This window comes from Sceloporus undulatus, chromosome 1 (genome assembly GCF_019175285.1).
Source record: "Sceloporus undulatus isolate JIND9_A2432 ecotype Alabama chromosome 1, SceUnd_v1.1, whole genome shotgun sequence".
In the NCBI taxonomy this organism is placed as follows: Eukaryota; Metazoa; Chordata; class Lepidosauria; order Squamata; family Phrynosomatidae; genus Sceloporus; species Sceloporus undulatus.
Window position 1 is genome coordinate 34,494,321 of NC_056522.1, and position 22,321 is coordinate 34,516,641.

Here is a 22,321-nt window from a genome sequence, read left to right on the forward strand (position 1 = left end):
TTAAGAAACTTATTTGACATGGAAAAATATACCTTTCTTTTCCTTTATTTCTAAACCATTAATTAAATTTTATTTATTTTCTGAGGCCAATGTGGTATAGTGGTTTGACTGTTAGACATTGGGTGACCATGGTTCAAATCCCTGCTCAGCCATGAAAAACAACTTGGTGACTTTGGGAAAGTAACACACTCTCACTCTCAGAAGAAGGCAACTGTAAACACCCTCTGAACAGTGATTCCTGGCTGGACAAGGGATCTACCAAGAAAGCTCCACGACTGCCTTGGGATTGCCATAAATCAGAAATGACTTGAAAGCACATAACAACAATCATTATTAAATACCCTCCATTTTTGTAACCCTGTAGTTGTATTTTGGCCAATACTGTATATGTATGTTATAAAAATAAATATAGTAGCTTCATTATTTCCTGGAATTAATGTTGTTTCCAAATAAATACAGCTCATACATGTATGCTTAAAATCAATGTCATACATAATAAATTCCCAGAAATCTTTGTTTAAAAGAGTATGATCTGTACAAACACTGTGCACACATTGTGGTGGCAGCTGGTGGCTTCCCTGTCAGTGGGATGGCAGATCCACTCTGAATTTTAACCTGAATTCTAAAATGCACAATGGATTCAACACCCCAATGACATGGGAACCACCTACTGCCTCTGGTAGATTGTTCCTATGTTTTTCCCAACCTTATTCCAAATTAGGAAACAGCAGTCTTACTCAGATTAAAAGATTGAATCAATTGTTAACACACACACACACACATCCATATACTAACTATATGATCAATATCCTGATGTCAGCAGACACTTAAGCACAATCCCCTGCAGAGTTTTGCATCAAAAGTTAAGCTCTCAATATTAAAAGCTTTTTAATGTGTAATGTACTTAATTTTTTAATTTGTTTTTACATGTCATACATTTTAATGCTTTTGTATTGCTATTAATTTGCTTTGTTTTACATCTGTTGTTAGCTGCCTTGAATTCCTATATCAGGAGAAAGGCAGGGCATAATAATAATAATAATAATAATAATAATAATAATAATGGTTTACCTTTGCAATAGAACATATCTCACTTATTGGTCAGAAGGTCTTCACCCAACTGGCAAGCAACTCCTTTTATTGGCTTTGATCAGTGATCAGAGACAAGAGGGCTTTACTGTATAATTATTTATTCCTGAAATGTGTTCCACAGAGCTGAGCTATGCTTTGTATGCTAAATGGGACAATGTCTAAATTGATAACTATTATATTTGACTCTGCAACTTTTTTTGGGGGGGGGGGGGCCCATCTGTTCTGGACTTGGCCCTGCCCACTGCTGGAATGAAAGTCAGAAGGGCCTTCTTCAATGGAAATTCAGACCCTAGTTTGAAAAAGGTTCTCCACCCAAGACTTAAATTCAGCAGTTACTAGCACGCAGATTCACCAATAAACTGCCATTCTTGTATAGTGTCATCCCAAAGACATATTGCTCCATGAGGAACAGCACGATACAGAAGGAGTAGAATGAAAAGGAGTAGAATGATGGGGAAAACTGAGTCTCCAGTGAGTGATGAGGAATTCTTGTGCATGAACACACTGAGAGGGAGGGTCATTTGCAATTCAAAATGTTCCTGAACTGCATGGATAAAACTTATCTTTTGGTATCTTTTCTGCTGTATAAGATAGACCACACACTGTGATTCAAATGCAGCTTCCTTGCATTCCAAAAAGTTGCAAACGATACATTTAGCTGCCTTTGAAAAGTATATGGAAACATCATATAGTCCACTATGTTCAAAAGAGTCAGTACAGTAAATGCATTTGGAAACTGTTTAGAAACTGCAGCCTGTCCAAAATATTGCAGCAAGACAGATGATTGGGACTGGTGACAAAGAATATGTAACTCCCCTGTTGAAGCAGCTTCATTGGCTACTTATTTGTTTCCAGTCACAATTCAAAGGGTTGGTTATAATCTACAAAGCCTTACACAGTTTGTGAAAGATCATTATCTGAAAGACTATTATATCCCAATATGAACCATCCCGAGATTTAAGATCCTCAAGAGAAGCAAGCAAGCAAGCAAATAACAACAAGAAAAAACAAACACACACCCATACCCACAAAAAAGGCATAAATCCTTATGACATATACTATATCCCCTGTCTGCCTAAACCCTCCATTAAAATGAGACTGTCCTCTTTCTTCTAACCACCCCTGAAGCATGTAGTCTATATTCTCCTTCCTGCCTTATTTTATCCTTGTTTATTTTTCATTACTTAGCTATCTTACAATGTGTATCCACTTTTTTCCTACATCTGAAAACTTTAGCTCTTTAAATATAAAAACACTTAATAGTAATATCACCCCTTGGTTTCTGTACATCAAATATAAAAGGCTTCCATCTTTCTAAAAGAATCTCCTCTAAATATCCCTTTATATAATTAGTTAATTTATTTATTGGAAATATGATAAGCAAATTGGATCATTTTATCACATGTGGTGGAAGTGGCAAAAAGCAAAAATATATTAGCTTAAAAGTAGTAATTGGATGTATAAGATTCTGGGATTTAAGTCAGGCCAGAGACCAGAGCTATTCCTATGGCGGTAATTCCACCCGTCCTGAATGGGATCACGCTTCCTGTGAAGGACTCAGTATGCAGTCTGGGGGTGCTCCTTGACTCGTCGCTCCACCTTACATCTCAGGTGGATGCGACGGTCAGGAGCACCTGTTATCAGCTTCGGCTGATCCGCCAGCTGCGTCCCTACCTGGGCCAGAGGGACCTTGAAACAGTGGTACATGCTCTGGTAACCTCTCGTTTGGACTTCTGCAACGCGCTCTACATGGGGCAACCCTTGTACCATACCCGGAAGCTACAACTAGTGCAGAATATGGCAGCCCGACTGGTCACTGGCACACCCAGGGCTAGTCATATAACACCAGTGCTTAAGGATTTGCACTGGCTGCCTATTCGCTTCCGGGCGCAATACAAGGTGTTGGTTATTACCTATAAAGCCCTAAATGGCTTGGGCCCAGGGTACCTTGAGGACCGCCTCTCTCCATACAATCCGCCCCGCACACTCAGAACATCTGGGCAGCAATTGCTAAGGGTTCCAGGGACCAGATTAGTTTCTACTTCTAGGAGGGCCTTCTCCACCTCGGCCCCCAACCTCTGGAACTCTCTGCCCATTGAGCTCCGCTCGACCACCTCCCTGGCTCAGTTTAAAAAGGGGCTGAAGACTTTCTTATTCAAGCAGGCATACCCCTGATGTGAGCCCCGAATAACCCCACCCTCTTCTTTTCATCAGCAACGGCAAGATGGCTGGAGTTGTTTTATTGTTTTTTTAATTGAATGTATAATTTGTTGTGTGCATTATTGTATTGTATTGTGGAATGTTGTGCACCGCCCTGATTTTGTAGAAGGGCGGTATATAAATAAAGCTTTTATTTATTATTTTATTAAACATGATACATTTAAAGGATAAAAGAGAGAAAATTAAAGAGATTTAATAAGCTACATGGTAACTGCAGCAAGAATTGTGCATGCAAGATATTGGAAAGTTAAGAAAATACCAAATAATTTAGAATGTTTAGAAAATGTAACAGATTTGACAGAACTGGATAAAATTCAGACAAAAATACAGAGAGGATTGTTACCTTGCTAGTTTCTGACCAGCATTAACTGTTCTCAAGTAACAGGGCTTGGCTGCTTTCTTTGATTCAATAGAAAGTTCCTGTCTTATGGTCATGCCATTAACATACATACGTGCACAATGAAAGTAAATACATGTGCCACATTATCATAACAACAATGATATAATTAATTTAGTTTTCACCAGCTTGCACAATCACATATAAGCAGAGCTTGAAAGTAATTGGCTTTGTATAACTTTGCAGTTAACTGCCTTCGCATTGATCTCATCCCATGGCGACCCTTATGGATGAGATATCTGCAGGCCCTCCTGTCCTCTACTGCTCTGCACAGATCATGCAAACTCATATTCATGGTCTCTTTAATAAAGTCCATTCATCTAGCATGTGGCCTTCTTCCTCTCTTTCTACTTCCTTCTGCCTTTCCTAACATTGTTGTGTTTTCCAACGATTCATTCCTTCTCATGATGTGTCCAAAGTATGACAGTCTAAGTCCTGTCATCTTGGCTTCTAGGGATATTTCTGGCTTGATCTGCTCTAGGACCCATTTGTTTATCCTTTTGGCTGTCCATGGAATCCTCAGCATTGTTGGTTAGCACTAGAGTTGACTCTATCGATGTGGATTGCAACAGCTCTTATTGGAATATCATCTGATCCTGATGACTTATTTTTTGTCATTTTCTTTATTGCAGCTTCCACCTCAGTTTTTAGAATTTGGGGTTCATCTTCATATGGCTCTCCATTCCATGTATCCTTCATGTTGCCGTCTCTTTTATATAACTCTTCTGTGTATTGCATCCATCATCTTTTTATTCCTTTCTGATCTTGAATTATGTTATTTTTATTGTTGTAGAGCATCCCAGTCCTTGGTTTGAACTTTGCCTTGATTTCTTGAATCTTGTGGAATAGGTCTCTCTTTCTTCCTTTTTTGTTATTTATAACTAGTTATGTATAATTATTTCCTTTCAAAAATAATGGCAATTAATTTGCTTATCAAGTTTAACTTAACAAGGAACAACTTTCCTCTTTTTTGGGTGTAATATAATTTTAAGTTAGTTTACAGTTACACTGTAGCCTCAAAAAATGTTGGAAGAAAACCACATACAGTATTTCAAATTCAGCCACACAACACTTACATTATTATTGCAGGGTAGGAAAAACTAGGAGCAAGTGTGGTATAGTGGTTTAAGTGTTGGGCTATGTCTCTGGACAGCAGGGTTTGAATCCCAGCTCAGCCATGAAACCCACTGGGTGACCTTGGGCACGTCACATGCTCTCAGCCTCAGGGGAAGGTAATGGCAAACCTCCTCTGAACAAATCTTGCCAAGAAAACCCCATGATAGGGTTGCCTTTAGGGTTGCCATAAGTCAGAAATTACTTGAAGGCAAACAACAACAACAACAAAAATTAACATCAGTGGAGGAGAAATGGTAGGAAACATTTGGAGTTGAGTCCAACGTGAATTACATGGAGGTGAATTTATGAATAACCTTGATAACTCTTAATGCTTTAAAGATTCAAGCAAATGGTTGTAGTTACTATTTAAAGCTGTTTTTAAGAGAGAGAAAACTCAGCATATTTGAGAATATGACATGAATACATTCTAACAGTAATGCTTATTTCCCCAAGTAAATTAAATTTAAAGTGTCCTGTTTTAATGAATATTTTAAACAAATTATTGTACAATCCTGGTCATTAGTTTTTATGTGCAGTCAAGCTTAAATATAATTTCTTCCAACAATTTAGTTTAGACTTAACTAACGTAGTGGAAAATTTTACCATTTTTTTAATATGTATTTTTCATATTAACATATGTCTCCAGTAAAAAAGAGAAATGCTTCATTTTCCTTTTTAATTCATGCATTTGTCATAATTACATTTTATCAGTTTTTTTTAATAAAAAAAAACATATGCAGCTTCTGTCGGATGCTTAAACAAACCATAAAATCCTCCAGGGTCCTGGTTAATTGAGCACAAGAGGAGGAAAACAATGAGTCAGTAAAGCAGAATATTTGAAGATAGACAAACAAATGCCCTACAACCATAAGAAATATGCTACCCTTATTAGTGTCACCTAAGTAAATAAACATGTGTAAGCACCAACCAGTTCCAAGTTTTGCATACAATGGTTGTTGTTGTTGTTGTTGTTGTTATTATTTAGCTCCCTTTTTAAACTCTTGGTCCAATATGGAAATCACATATTTCCCAGTACATTAGTCTCTTTGGTGGAATAAGCAGTGTCTGGATTTAAACCAAGAGTCTCACTACGAAAGTAAACTTATGCTAAAGGGAAGCAGCTGAGGAATATCCTTACAATAAGGAAGTTCAGAATTGTTTTAAGTATTGGCTTGCAGGTTAATTTTGACTAATTACTGTAATAAAACTATCATCATCACCATAATTGTTTTCCAGCAAAAGCTGGTAATAATCTGTGCACCATGAAATCAGTAGAAAAATAATAACCATTTAGTATACTTCTGAATAATCATTCCTGAAGTGGCTTAACTATACGGGTGTTTTGGTGGCCAAATTTTGCCTAATAATTTGGGGAAGGCTCAGCTCCTACAACCTATTCCTAGGGGAGACTTAAACCCCTTTGCCCCCCTGCTGCCTATTATACAATGCTCAATGCCCTTTGAGCAATCAGTAATTCGGACCTGTTGAAATAAAAACACTCTTTGCCTGCCTGCAGAAAGATAGCATAGTGGATGCCAGTCTAATGTCTCTGGAAAGGGAGTTCCAGAACCTGGCAGCAGTCACCAAGAAGGCTGTCTCTCATCTTCCTACCCAAAAGGTGGTGGGACACAGAGAAGGGCTCCCTTCAAGATCTCAAAACACAGGCAGGTTTATAAGGGAGAATACAGTCCTTCAAATAACTTGAACCTGAGCCATATAGTGCCTTATAGGTAATAAACCATTCCAGGGTCTATGCTTATACTTCAGAACATAGAAAGCTGCCTTATAGTATAAGCTGCCATAGTGTTGTTGTTGATGTGTGCCTTCAGGTCGTTTCCAATTTATGGTGACCCTAAGGTAAGCCTAACATGGAGTTTTCTTGGCAAGTTTCTCCAGGGGGTGTTTGCCATCACCTTCCTCTGAGTTTGAGAGTGTGTGACTTGCCCAAGTCACCCAGTGAGTTTCTGTGGCAAGCTGCATATATTAGTCTATTTTTGTTTGCCCAGTGTTTCCTGCTTGGCAGGATGCTAAGCCTCCAGCATTTCAGTTAGAGGCCTCTCCTATCCCCTGATGTAGAATCTTCTGTCTTCCAAATGTTTTTGAACTACAACTAAATTGGCCTAGAACTACTCCCGGCCTTCCCAAGAGATCTACATGTAGTCAAGGCTAACATGAATCACTGGTGTGAAAGAAAGCTCAATTGATGATTCATGGATACAGTAACATAAGCATTTATTTATACTGCTTGACCACTTTCTATGGCAACTTTTCAGAAGGAAGTCTTGTTATGACACTCAGAAGATGTCAGACTGCTCTGTCTACCACTTTTTGAAATATCAGATAGACGCACTAAGATCACTGTGTGTATTTCAGAGACCCTTCTTTGAATGAAAAAAAATGCACAACATTTCACATAACTTAGCAGGCACAAGCCAGAGGTTATGTCAGAGAGTGACTTCCATCCTTTTAATTTCTAGTTTTCTTCCATGTACACATGTTTGAACTGTGAGCTGTTTTGGCTTCCAAAAAAAAAAAAGACAGAGTACAAATTTTATGCCTAGGAAATGGGGCAGTGGGACGCTGTTTATGAGTTCCAAAACTTCTATAGAGAAAATTTATCAGTAGAACAACATATTATGTGTACTAAAAGTATAACAAATCACTCTCTCCTGCCAGGGTTGCTTGGGTTACATTATCTTGTCAATTACAAAGCTGGTCTATACAGGCAAGCTAACTCTCCTGTTTGCCTGATGGAGAAGCCAGTGTGACTTCAAATGTTTGCAACATGTAATTGTTGCATTTTGGTTGGTCAAATAAAGGTATCCTTGTTTGGAAGTTATTGGATTTGCTATATGGCCAACACAGCTACCCCTAGATGTTTTTAGGAATTCAAGATACCTGTTTCAGCCATCACAGGGGAATCTTAAAGAGTGAGCCAGTGCACTGGGACCTTGTCATCTGAGGCTTCTGCCTCCAACAAAGGTAAAGCAATTCTTTTCTGATATTGGAACTGATGGTCATGCTTTACCTCTACATCACCTAAAGTTTTCCTGATGCAAACATAAAGACTTCTTGAGAAATTCAGTTTTCTCTACCGACACAGAAGCCTGTGGCTTCACAAAGGAAGGAGACACACTGGATTCCAAAGAAACATCTTCTTTGAATTGCAAATGGACATTAAATTTCCTTGACTGTGACAATCTACCATGGCCAAAGGGGGAGGTGCCAGCCTGCAGATAGCCCACCCTATCATTTGAATTAAGACCAGAAACATAAAATGCAGGCCTATGACTAACATCGTCAATTTATTTTCTCCTGTTTGCCTGATGAAGAAGCCAGTGTGACTTTGAAAGCTTGCAACATGTAATTGTGCGTTCTGGTTAGCCCAATAAAGGTAACATTGTTTGGATGTTATCAAATATGGCCAACACAGCTTCCCTTAGATGCTCTGTGGGATAATTTTAATCTGAAGGATTCATTGGTCCAAACCCAGAAGAACACTCCTTTTTATGGAAGAAATTGATTGACTATGGGATGTATACTTTGGATCACTTCATTGGTCCAGACCCAGAATATCTTCCTCCTTCCCCTCATTATTATGGTTATGGTTATTCATTCATTCATTCATTCATTCATGTCCTACCTTTCCCCCTAATAGGATCTGAGGCAGTGTCTTTTCAATTACCCATGGTTGCTCCATGGCAATGTTTACAATTGTCTGTATAAGGACATTCAGCTTTGAAAGCCTCAGACAACCCAATTATGTTGAAAACATTAATCATATCTTCAGAGAAATGGAAACCAACAACTCTATTATTAAAATGTTTGTTGTAAATCACTAAATTTAATGTTAATTAAATTAGTGTTGAGTGAAATAAAGGAGTTTTTAGAGTGTCCTGTGTTCATTAAGCAATGGAAAACTGATCTAGCTTCAAAACCTAAAATCTCTTTAGACCTAAAGAAAGTTCCTCCACTTTCTGTTTGTGGTTATTGTCATTTTTCATCCAATTGATTGCAACTTATGGTGACCCTTTGAATTAGAGACATCTAGGGGGTTAACAAATGATTTGCTCAGCTCTTGCAAACTGAGGACCATGTCTTCCTTTATTGAGTCTTGCAAACTCACCTGTGCACTGCAATCCACCTGTAGTACAGTCTCTCTCTTTTCCTACTGCCTTCCAATGAGTCACATCATTTCATGATACCTCTGGAAGTATGACAGCCTCAGTTTGCCCATCTTGGCTTATACTGAGATTTCAGGCAGTTTATTTGTCTTTTTAGCAGTGCTTTCAGACAATACCTTTCACTTTGCCCTTTTCTCTTGGTAATTCATTGTTATCAATTACTGGATTTGAGTGCTTTTTCTAGCCTCTATGATTTTATTCTTTTGCTTTAACGATTGTATTGCATTTTTAAGGTACATTGTGCACTGAAAGCCCTGTTAGTGACAGGAAGCTTTTAATTTGACTAAACAAAGAAGCAGAGGAACTCTTAGAAAGAAGCAAACATTTTCTGAATCCTTCCAACTAAAACTTATAAATGGCTGAACCGAATCCAAATCAAATCAAGCCAAACAGAGGTGGCCAGTAACAACTATTATAAGATCAGTGTTTAAACGTTCATCCTATTTTATATATAGCTACAGTAATGTGCTATTGCATTTCTCCTATATGTACATTCTGAGTTGCATGTCTAGTTTACATTACCAAAATGAGAATGTGAGAAACAGGTGGTAAATCTGTCTTTCCCATAACCTGATGAATTCATGTGAGGGAGAAAATTAACAAATCTGCTAAAAGGGCAAAAAGGAAGTTGTACATTTCCCATCCCATCCTTCCAACAGTCAGAAGCTTTCTCCCTCTTTTTTTTTTTTTTTTACCACCAATGAATACAAGGTGCTGTAGGCTATACTTCAGAGGAAGAAACTGACAAAACCTCATAGAATCACAGAGTTGGAAGAAACCAAAAGGGCCATCCAGTCCAACCCACTACCAAGCAGAAATACACAATCAAAGCTCTCCTGCCCACTTAACATCTGCTTAAAAACCTCCAAGGAAGGAGAATTCACCACTCGCAGAGGCATCATGTTCCACTGTTAAACAGCTCTTACTGTCAGGATGTTCTTCCTAATGTTGAGGTGGAATTTCTTTTCCTGTAGTTTGAATCTATTGCTCCCAGTCCTATTCTCTGGAGTAGGCTTGCTATAACCCGGCTGCAACCGGAAATTTCCTGATTTTGGGGGCCCTGAGCCCCTCCCGGCACTGGTGCAGCCCCAAAACCGGCAGCCTGGGGCGCAGGAGGTGAAGCTGGAGGCAGCGCCTCCCCGCATGCCCGCGCCACCCTCCTCCTCCGCCCCCTCTCCCCCAGGCCGCGTGGAGGAGGCGAAGGTGGACGGAGGCAGCACCTCCTCCACGCGGGGAGGGGGAGAGGAGGTGGGGGAAGGTGGCACAGGCGCGTGGGGAGGCGGGGATTCCCCCCCCAGCAGAGTCCTCCGAGGCCTGGCATGGGCTTGGAGGACACTGCCTCCCAAGCCCACGCCAGGCCCTGGATGGGGCTCAGCGATCGCAGAGTCCTCCCAGGCCTGGCATGGGCTTGGGGGACGCTGTCACCCAGGCCCCAGCCAGGCCTTGGACAAGGTTTTAAAATGTAGGACCTTTTTTTTTTTTTAATTTCCTGGCCAGGAATTTTTTTAAAAAAAAGTCCTACATTTTTAAACCTTGTCCTACATTTTTCCCGGTTTGGAGGTCTCCAGGGATGGCAACCCTACTCTGGAGCGATAGCAAACAAGCTTCCTCCATCCTCAATATGACACCCTGTCAAATATTTAAATAAGGTTACCATATTTGAATATTCCTTGCCTAAGGAAGCTCCATGAAATTCATGGGTTCGCCATAAGTCAACAGGTGACTTGAAGGCACCTACACACATGTATGCAGAGGGTGTGATACATTCAACCAGTGAAGAGCTAGTGGATGTGGCTAGTGCTGCTAGGCTGGCCCTGTAGTCACAACTAAACCACCAGCTGGCCAAATGAGTTAACTGCTCCCCCCACCCATATATAGATAAAGAAGTTGAATAAATATGATTTTAAATGAGTTTGCAATTTTTTTGCCTGCCTCTAATGCTGGTTAAGCACATCCACTTTCAATTTATGCTTGAAAATATACTGGGCAATTTAGAGGGGGATTTGCAATGTTCCAGAACTTAGCATAAGCTCATGTCCCTGAACAAGAGTACTTAAGTACCATAAAAAGCACATTTTGAACTCTCTTTTCAGGTCAGTACGAATGTCCCCCTGTACTGGCTAAGAACAAAACTCTAAAAACCTTTCTTCTCTTCTGTTTTTAGATTACTTAAAATAAACTTTATGTACTAGTTGCTTTATTTGATACTGTTATTTTATTCAGTTATATATTTTATAATGTTATAAAATTGAAATTTTTATTATAATTTATATTGTTATGCATATGGCCAGAACTGGTGTGGTGTAGTGGTTTGAACACTGGACTGTGACTCTGGAGACCAAAGTTTGAATTCCTGCTCATCCATGGAAGCCAACTGGCTGATCTTAGACAAGTCAGTCTCAAAGGGAGGCAATGGAAAAACCCCTCTGAACAAATCTTACCAAGAAAACCCTGTGATAGCATTGCCTTAGGGTCACCAGAAGTCAAAAACAACTTGAAGACACACAACAATAACAACAATTGAAATACCAAAACATTTATTTGCAATTGGTATTGGTTAACGTAACCTGCCCTATAAAGGTGGATAGACTAAAGAGCAGGATCTTAAATATAATACACACAAACACACTCGTCCCTCCACATTTGCAGCTTTGACTTTTGCAGATTTTATTATTAATGGATTTTATTAATATGTTCTCTCTAGGAATATCTAGGTCCTCCAGCGCAACTCTATGGTCAATTTTAACCAAAAGTTGCACTGAAGGACCTAAGGATTCCTAAAGAGGTGTTCCACTAGCTCCTCCAGTGCAATTCTATGGTCAGAGTCTGGCAGCAGATGTTGCCACAGAGTTGCACTGGAGGACCTAGAAATTCCTAGAGATGTGTTCTTTCAGGTAAAACATAATGTTTTGTTGTTTGCAGTTTTTCTCCATTCACAGGGGTCCTGTGCTCTAACCCCAGCGAATGTGGAGGGACGAGTATATATATAAAGAATGAGAAAAAATACAAGCCATCACAAAGATTTTTGATTATTTACTCTGAAATGACTTGTGAGAAGGAAAGAGATCTTGTCTCTTTCTAGTGTCAAGGAATACTATGTTGGGTGTAGAGTTAATCATATGTATCATTAAAATCCATGCTATCTTAGTGAGTCATGATCAACCCACTATTTTTATACTAATGGTAGCAAATAAAATATAGAAAAGTGTGCTAAATATAGAAAAGTTTGCAGATTTTATGTTGTTTCATGTTTTTGTAGAGTGCCATCCAAAACCTATGGCATTATATAAATAAAAACTAATAATAATAATAATAATAATAATAATAACAACAACAACAACTAAGACAGTACCAATAAGTATACAATAGGCAAAATGGCCTATGAATTTATTTGTCTATATTTTAATATGTCATTGTGGGGTAGTCAGGAACAAAGAAAACAGGGTGACTATGGACAAGTCACTAGCTCTTAGGCCACCCTTGGGCCTCACCACTGACTAGTTTCATCATTACCGTCGTCATCATCACAATAATAATAATAAAAATCAATCATCAACATTATCTTATTTATTTATATCCTATCTTTTCTCAGCCTTGGGACTCAAGGTTGCTTACAAAATGCCAAAATTTGTGGATGCTGAAGTCCCATTAAACTGGCATAATAAAATAGTGTCCTTTATATAAAATGAAAAAATCAAGTTTTGGTTTTAAAATTTAAATATTTTTTGAATATTTTCAAGCTATGGATGGTTGAATCCATGGATAAAGAATTTGTGGATACAGAGGGCCAACTGTACAGAGAAAAGTCGACATTGTTAAAACATTGAAAAGTTATCTATAAATAAAATTGCCATGAAAGCAATTTCAAAACGTACCCATTTAAACAACAACAAAGGCAGACAATACAGCACATTATCAAAAGCCTGTCAAAAGCTTTTTCCCTATGAACATTTATTTCCTAAAGGGCTGCTGAAACAAAACAAAACAAAAATTGCTTGCTATAAGAAGTATACCATGGGAAAGCTAATGTCCCAGCCTTGTCATACACCAACAGGTTTCTTGGGAAGATAAAATAGGATGACTCCTAAATGAATGTACAACCTTGAAAGAGGAAGTGAGGGATACATATTTAAACTAAGTGGTTCTGTAGCACATCAGTTTTATATCTGGATTTTAGACATAAAGAGCTCATATTTTGCTTTAACATGATCCATGTTCTACAGCCACCTCTCAAAAATCAACTCTCTAGAACCTATGAGATGCATGTCTTTCTCCAGCCCTATTTCCAATCCCTTAGCTGCAGAAGTCAGAAAATGAATGTAGCATTGCATCCATCAAAACACATGCTCCCAATGTTGATAACCCCTTAATTAATTCAACTAGCCACTCTTCAAAGCTTATGAGCATTTTTTGAAAAGGATATAAATGAACATGGGGATTTGAGACACTAATACCCAAAGGGACAAATGAACCAATATGAGCAACACAGAGAATTGTTAATTTGAAGCTATTAAAATGTTTTTTTCCATTGGGCTTTGAAAACCAAGGCTCTAAACAATATCTAGCATTTACATAATGCATTTCAAATACTCATATTGCTACCCAGACATTATCTCAGCAACCTTGGGGGCCTGGGGAGGGCAATAAAAACTGGTATAACATTTCAAAACAATAATCCTTACAAGGGCTGCAGAAGGTAAGGGGTGTGTGTGTGTTTCTTATGTGGGGCATGTGCTCACTGTATCAGGAAAGGAGAGGCAAAAGCTTGCTCCTTTTATCCCAGTTCTTTGTTCTTTATCACATTGATTGTACTATGCAGACTTAGAACTGAATGAGAACATTGCATAACTAAACACACACCCAAATGCACAAACAAATGCACAAACAAGCATCCACATACACAAGGGCACATCATATGCAACTCCACTTCTGTAACCTTGAACTATATGTGGACATTCCACATCAGACTGCTTCTGTAAGGGAATATACAAGTGCAAGAAACCCAACTGGATTCAAGCTATAAGAACAGCTTTCAGGAGTGGCTGTGGTTTCAGTAGGATGGTGAATTCACTCTGGATTTTAAAGAAACTGTTCAAGATGCTGCACCAATTTTGGAGATATGATTCAGCATCTTGGATGGCTTCTTTAAAGTTTGCTGCATCTGCACTATAGAAATAATCCAGCTTGACATCACTTAAGTGCTGCAGGTCCAGCCTATGAAATCCTAGAATTTGTAGCTTTACAAGGTCTTTAGCTTTCTTTGCTAAACAGTGGTGGTGCCCCATAAAACCACAAATCCCAAAATTCTGCAGGATGCAGTCATGGTGAAATGGTGTCAAACTGCATTATTTCTACAGTGTAGATGCACTGCCCACCAGCATGTAAGACACTAGCAGCTTCAGAATTATTCAGAAGTAGATCCTGTAGCAAAAGGAGTAAGAGGCATTTAGCTTTTCATCCCACGTGGAGTCACCATTTGCAACATCAGGCCAAAGGCCAATATGAAAACAGCAGCATCTAAGGCGGTGTACAGACCAGCCCTTTGGGACGGCCTGCACCCACCCCTTTCCCCGACGGATTGGGGCTTGAGCTGCCACAGCGGCAGCCCCGGAGGCCCCAATCCGCCACTTTTCCTGGCCTCAGAGAAGCGGGCTGCTTCCCCGCAGCCTGGAAAGGGATGTCCTTGGGGCTTCATGCTCCAAGGACACCCCAACAGTGGCGGGGAGAGAGAGAAAGGGGCAGCTCGGCCCCTTTCTCTCTATCGCTGGTGCAGCTGTTTAAAGGTCGCGCCAGCGATACGTGCAGCAGATGGAGCTCCAAAACAGACTTGTACGCGACGCAGCCGTTACATCAAAATGGTGGCACCCGTGTGAACAGGGCACCGCCATTTTGTACGTACTCCATACGTACTAGGGTTACGAGCGTCTAAAAGAGACGCCCCCAGGCAACCCTAGTACATACGGAGTATGTACAAAATGACCCATCTGGACAGGGCCAAAGACAAGCTGCCTCCTGTCTGACAGGGCCAATAGAATGTACTTGCTGCAAAATTGTGTCCAGTTAGATTCAATACAATTTCATCATATTGGTTTAGATTATGATTCAAGTATATAAAAGAGAAAGAAACATAGAGGAACCTGCAGCTGTATTATCTATTACACCAATGCAAACTGCAGACATAAATCATCACAAAGCAAGATAGTGACTGGGGAGAGTCGTTTTTGAAAAGAACTAAACCATATTTTAAAACACACAACAAAAAGCATTATCTAATCCCTTCAATGCCTGACAGAATATGAGCAATTTTAGAGAAGTATGGAAACAGAAGACTATTTATATCTTTCTTGAGCCAAATTAAAAATGGCAAGCCTATGACAGATTTACATAAGTTCACATTCTCAAGCAGCTTTTTCCATAAACAGAATATAGAAATACACTCTTACTAATTCTATACACCAGGGACTAGCTATGTTTTGCCATCATTCTTATTTGTTTTCTGCTGGGCACATTTAATGGGCAAAAACACTTCACACTTCTTGTCTCATTCACCTCTCTTATTCCTCACAACAGCTTTAGAAGAAAAGACAGAGTGAGGGAGAGTAAGGAGGAGTTCTGAAATGTGCCTAGTAGGTTAACCAAAGGATGAAGCAATACACTAAATTTGGACCCCCCAATGTTAAATGCTACATATCATTTAGGGACAAATGGCATTTCTGTTGATTTGACCATTTATACTTATTTTGATTATTATTAATATTTGTAATTGTTTGGAGTGGTTTTATTTAGTTATTACTTGCCAATACGGTTGGCCCTCCACATTTGCAGCTTGGACTTTTGCTGATTTGATTATTTGCTGTTTTGATTAATATGTTCTCTCTAGGAATCTCTATGTTCTCCAGAGCAATTTTGCCAGAGGTTGGCCACAGAGTTGTGCTGGAGAACCTAAAAGTTCCTAGAGAAAACACTTCTCTGGGCATTTGTAGGTTCTCTACCATGATTCTATGATCAGCTTCTAGCAGCTACTGACAACTGAGTTGCACTGGAGGGCCTGGAGATTCCTGCAGAGATATTCCCTTAGGTAAAAAGAATGTTGTTGTTGTTGTTGTTATGTGCAGTTTTTCCACATTTGTGGCAGTCTTTCACTCCTAACTGCAGTGCATGTTGAGGGACCACTGTACTTTTAAGAGCCAGCATAGCATAATGGTTTCATTGTTGTACTATGACTCTGGGGAGCAGGGTTTCCGCTCACTTTTGTTGCACTTGCAACAATCCTGAATAATCAGCCACCATAAAACCCAGTGGGTGACCTTGGGCAAGTGACATACTCTCAGCCTCCGGGAAAGGCAATGGCAAACCTCTCCTGAACAAATCTTGCCAAGAATACCTCATGATAGGGTTTCCATAAGTTAGAAACAACCTGAAGGCAGAAAACAACAAAAGCAAGCCATCTGCACCACTGAAATTGCCAGGTTTCCCCCCATTCCTAATTCTTTGCTTAGCAACTGAAAATTAAAAGACATTCTGTCCTAACAGTGCCCTGTGGTGTGGGAAAATGCTGTGATACCTTCCTCTACTATAGAGTTGCCATAGATTTTGCTGGTTTGCATCAGCAACTAGGCTCCCAAAGGCTCTGGGAAGGTCATTGTAGCCCAAGTTGCCCACTCCTGATCTTCACAGAGAAGAGTGCAGAGGAAGCAACCATTGACCCTTTCTGCATTGACCATACTGAAAGAACTGCCATGTACTGCTTCTACGCAATGGCCACAGAATCAGGGTATTAAGACACACGTTCCTTTCTAAGCAGTTTAAAGTGTGGTGCCAACAGCCATTTTCTAATGTAATGCACAACTTAACAAGATCAATTCTTCTTCTTTGACAAATGATATTATCATATATTATCCCTGGGGTGTAATTTACTCCTTAATTCTTTGAGCTTTATATAGCTTGAGAAGCTTATGCAAGTTGCTTTGCTTCACCCTACCATGCAATAAGTCAGTGGAAGTGTTTCTTTAAAAGCAAAGTAACCTTGCCAGTTGATTCAGAAATAAAACTTTTACTTTTTTTCTAACTCAGAGAGAAATAATATTTTGTCTACAATGGGAAACAAGGTGGTGCATTTACATTGTAGAAATCATGCAGTTTGACACCACTTTAACTGCCATGGCTCCATCCTACAGAATTCTTGGATTTGTAGTTTTGTGAGACACTAACACTATTTGGCAGAGAAAGTTAAAAACCATGTAAAACTGCAAATCCCATGATTTAATAAGATGGAGCTAAAGTACTTAAAGTGATGTCAAACTGCATTATTTCTACAGTGTAGATGCACCCATGGTAGTGGTGAAATTAAAAGTCGTGCTGCACAAGACACAACCATTAGAGAAAATGAGGCAGGAGGTTTGGAGTATTATGAAAGGAAACAAACTGTTAGCTATTTGCTTATAGTATTTTCACTGCCAGTGAGACACAAATATGATATTGTTGTTGCTTGAGCAAAGTAATTTGAGTACTAAATCTTGTCCAAGTTCTTTTCAGACGCCACAAAATAAATGTATTTTATTTTAAATATGCCCCAAAGCATGTATCCTTTCATACAATTTGGAGTTTCCCTAGAGTTTGGACAATCATGGAACTGTCTGCCCAATGAGGAGAGGAATTCTTCTACTTCAGAAGGAAAAAAAAAAGTTATTTTATGGAGACCTAAGCAAACTACTTTCATCTTGCTTGCCCAAGCAACTTTCAAACCATTGAAATTTAAATAGAGACAATGCTATTAGCCAGACCTATGATCAAATAATATATCGCCCACTTTGTTAACACAGTAATTTTGCAATCATTCATTCAACAATTCAGCTTCTGCTCCACTCCCTAATTACATCTTAACGGTTTTGCTTTAATCTTGTGCTTCTTGTTTGCTTATTTGTTTGCTGTGTCTCTTCTTCATTAGTTTAGATTGGAAGCTAAACATCTTCCTTGCCCAGCATCAACTGTTTCTCTAATTCATCTGGCTAAGCAAACATCACTGCATTTATATTTAATATCTCTGCACTGCTGTTCTTCAAGGAGACATGTCTGTACTGTCAAGACTAATAAGAATGAAGGATGGTTCTCAATTTAGCTAACATCAGCAAATCATAAAGTAGTGGGGCTCTTGTCATAGTATCTTGAGGTTTTTTTTTAAAAAAGTAGCTAGTCTTCTTGGAATGAGATGAATCCAGACTTAGTTATGCTTACCAGTACTGTAAAAAGTCAATAAAAAATTTAATTAGATGTACCGTATATACTCAAATATAAGTCGATCTCATGTACAAGTTGAGGGCAATTTCAGGGCCCAAAATTATGTTGCCTTTCACTGCTCTACTCAGAGAAGAGGATGGTTCCTTTTTTGATAAGAGTTAAAGTATAGTATTTACACTGACACATGAATAAGTTAACCCAGGTTTTTGGGGTCAATTTTTGACTAAAATTTCTAGACATATGTAAGTATATACATATTTAGACACGTGGAAATTAGCGGGACAAATTAGAAATAACTTAAATTCAGTCTATATGAATATGGCCATGACTGCATTTTGGTCCAACCCAATAAAGAGAACTGACTCAGGAAAAGCAGTTCAAAGATATAGCCATGTTAGTCTGCAGAATCAGTACATAGTGAGATCTTGTAGCACTTTTGAGACTAACTGAAAGAAAGAAATTGGCAGCATGAGCTTTTGCAGACTTCAGTCTATTTCCTCAGATGCAGGAAAAGCAAGTTTTCAAATGTCCATACTGTGTCCAGTTCTGGGCACCACAATTCAAAAAGAACATTAGGAAATTGGAGTGTGTCCAAAGGAGGCCAGCTAAAATGGTGAAGGGTCTGGAAACCATGCCCTATGAGGAACGACTTAGGGAGCTGGGGATGTTTAGCTTGGAGAAAAGAAGATTAAGAGGTGATATAATAGCCCTGTTTAAATATTTGAAGGGATGTTATATTGAGGAGGGAGCAAGCTTGTTTTCTGCTGCTCCAGAGAACAGGACCTGGAACAATGGATGCAAGCTACAGGAAAAGAGATTCCACCTCGACATTAAGAGGAACTTCCTGACAGTAAGGGCTGTTCGACAGTGGAACAAACTCCCTCAGAGTGTAGTGGAGTCTCCTTCCTTGGAGGTCTTTAAGCAGAGGCTGGATGGCCATCTGTTGGGGATGCTTTGATTTGGATTTCTGCATGGCAGGGAGTTGGACTGGATGGCCCTTGTGGTCTCTTCCAACTCTATGATTCCATGATTCTACATGATTTTTCACATGAAATTTTGTGCTCTAACTATGGTGCAACATAACTAGGGATGAATCAGATGGACAGAAATTGGGGATGGATTCACATAAACAGAGGAACATGTCAAAGTTGCTAGCATGTCTCACCATCTTCCTCATAGCATGAATCAAGAAACAGATGAAAAAACATATGATTATACCCTTCTTTTCCTCTAATTTTCTCTAATCATACATCATCACCAGCATCATCATTATGTGTTTGTTTAATATATATGATGGTGTGGGTAAACTCCTAGCTGGTCAGTGGGTGCAATGAAATCTCCCAACTCAACAAGGTCTGTGCCACCTCCACAACTGCAAAAATTGGATGGCTGCTACTGAGAGAATTATCAGTAGAGCTGCTACTTAAATTTGATGACAAGTGTAGCAGTAAGGACAGCAGAGGATACAAAAGGAGCTTGAGATGTGCATGCATCCCACAGGTTACATATTGCTCCCTCCTGACCTATGGTAGTCTAGGAAAATAGCTGAAAGGGACAAGATCATCCATCCCCATGATTATACAAGAAGATGCTCCATTCAACAGAGGCTGCAAACTGGGGGGGGGGGGGGGGGGCTGACATGCCGTTACTGCTCACCCCACCCTACTCTAGCAGGACCAAACCCTACCAGATCACCAAAGTTTCCTGTGTATAAAAAGTACAGTCAACACAATGATGGTTGATCACATTAATCAATGGCACAGTGGTATACAACAGCACGAATGCTATATCTCTGGAGCTGGTGATAAACTGAAGCATTCTACTGGTTCCAGACATTAATAAGAGGAGGAGGAGCCTGTTCCCATAATAGACAAAGATGAAGGTGAGAAGAAAACCCAGTTGAAAACATTACATTTTGAAATTATATGAGGCAAAAGGAAAACCTGTCTATAACTGCCTCTGTCTGCCTAATTGCTGGCCTCACCCTAATTACAAGCCCTCCCTTCATCCACCATCTTGAGGGAGAGAGAGGCAGGCTAGCTCCACCAGGCCTGCCTGGAAGAAGACAAGCCCTCCCTCCGGTCCATCTGCCTTGGTCCAGGCCACAGAGGGAGAGAAGAACTGCTGGACCTGATCTCCTCCCCCCCCCCCCACCATTCCCTTCTCCTTTTGTGTCATGTCTTTTAGATTGTAAGCCTGCGGGCAGAGAACTGTCTATTATCCCCTCTGTTGTAAACCGCTCGGATTCCCAGTGATTGGGCGGTATATAAATAAATCCTATTATTATTATTATTATTATTAATTATAACCTCACAAATAAGCCCAGAAAAATTACTAGCCTTCACACAATGTTAGTAGCCTACTACAAGCCTAGTTGCTTACATTTCTATTCTTCTGGCAGCACAGAAATGCAAGTATATGAAAAAGAAGTTGTCTGCCAAATAGAAAGGAGAACTAGCATGGGGCATTGCCACACAAGCCTGTTCTCACAACAATCATGTCAGTTTTTTAAAAAGGAAATAATAATAATAATAATAATAATAATAATAATAATAATAATAATAATTATTATTATTATTATTATTATTATTATTATTTCTATTCCGCCTTTTCCCCACGGAATCAAAGCAGATTACAACAAGAACATTAGATACAAAAAATAATACAGTAAATATAAGACAGAATACAAAACATATACCCAATGTCTAAAGCAAAAAAATACAAAGAACAAAATCCACAGTACCAATATAATAAATTAAAATATAACCCAGCACAGTTAATCTAACTAACAAATATCAACTTTCCCCTAGCAGCAAAAAATACAGTTCAATACAAATACTAGGACAATAATAATACAATAGCAGCAGGAGACCATAGTCCCATATACTCCCAAAACATTACATAATAATAACTCTTTCCCCTAGCATCAAAAAATACTGTTCAATACAATACTAGGACAGTAATAATACAGTAAAGACAGGAGACCATAGTCCCTCATACTCCCAAAAACATTACAAGATAATAACAAATTCCTCAATTTAGATTAAATTAAACAATTAAAACAATACAAGACCAGTAAAATGCCACACTCCGTCTAAGATGGTCCTAGTTGGTACTGGATGGGAAACAAGCTCTGGGTCTGTCCTCCTTCTTAGGCTAGTGACTGGATGGTCCGGAGGAGAGCCGCAAGCCTTTTGAAGCCTGGCCTCAGAATCCCTCGATGCCGCTCATAGCTGGCCATAGTTAGTATGAGGCAGGGAGGCGAGTTCCAGGATTTGTCCTCCGCTCAAGGCTGGGGCAAGATGGTCAAAGGTCTGTGAGCCAGCTTTTAAAGGTGCCTCTCACAGGCATGCCTCCTCTCAAACAGCAGGGCTGGAGTGGTGTTCCTGAGCTCAAGGGTATGTGAGCTTTTAAAGATGCCTCTCTCACAGGCATGTCTCCTCTCAAACAGCAGGGCTGGAGTGGTGTTTTTCAAAAATGGAAACAGGCGCAGTATAGACTAGCGCCTTGTGCTGGTATAGGACCAATTTTAGGGTTTTGTAGGGCTGGGCATCCACACACGCCCAGTCCTACAATCACTGTGCAGGTCCCATGGTTGTACTCACACATCCATATGGGACATGCAACATCCACACGGCCCTGTGCCCAAACAGCGCCGCACCACGCAGATGTCACCATTAAGCACGAGGGCAGGAATGGCACCCTGCATGCGGCAGAAAAAGAACCCACTGTTTGGTTGGTGTGGTCTCCATCCGGGATCTGGCTGCCCCTTTCTGCTCATCTGTATCCCCCTTATTCATTACAAAGCAGCCATTATTGCACGACTTTGCACTCGCGTGACTGGGGCTGCAACTGTTCTCTTCTCGACTCCCTCTTTACACCACATCCCTGCCCTATGCCCTAAGTAGCATGCTTTTTGGTTGTTTTAATTTTTATATTAACGTTTTCATGCAAATCTAGAGCTCTGCTATTGCAATTGAAGTTTCATAAAAAGGGGGACAGAGGACAGGGGGAAAAGAGGAGAGACTAAAATCATGATCTGCAAAGGAAAAGCGGGCTATAAATAAACAGTTGT

The 22,321-nt window shown here is 39.7% G+C and overlaps 1 protein-coding gene across 2 annotated transcripts in view; it reads right to left on the reverse strand.

Annotated features, from left to right (window-relative positions):
- KCNH1 (potassium voltage-gated channel subfamily H member 1) overlaps positions 1-22,321 on the reverse strand; it is a 358,490-nt gene that overhangs the window by 258,916 nt on the left and 77,253 nt on the right. The window lies entirely within an intron of this gene.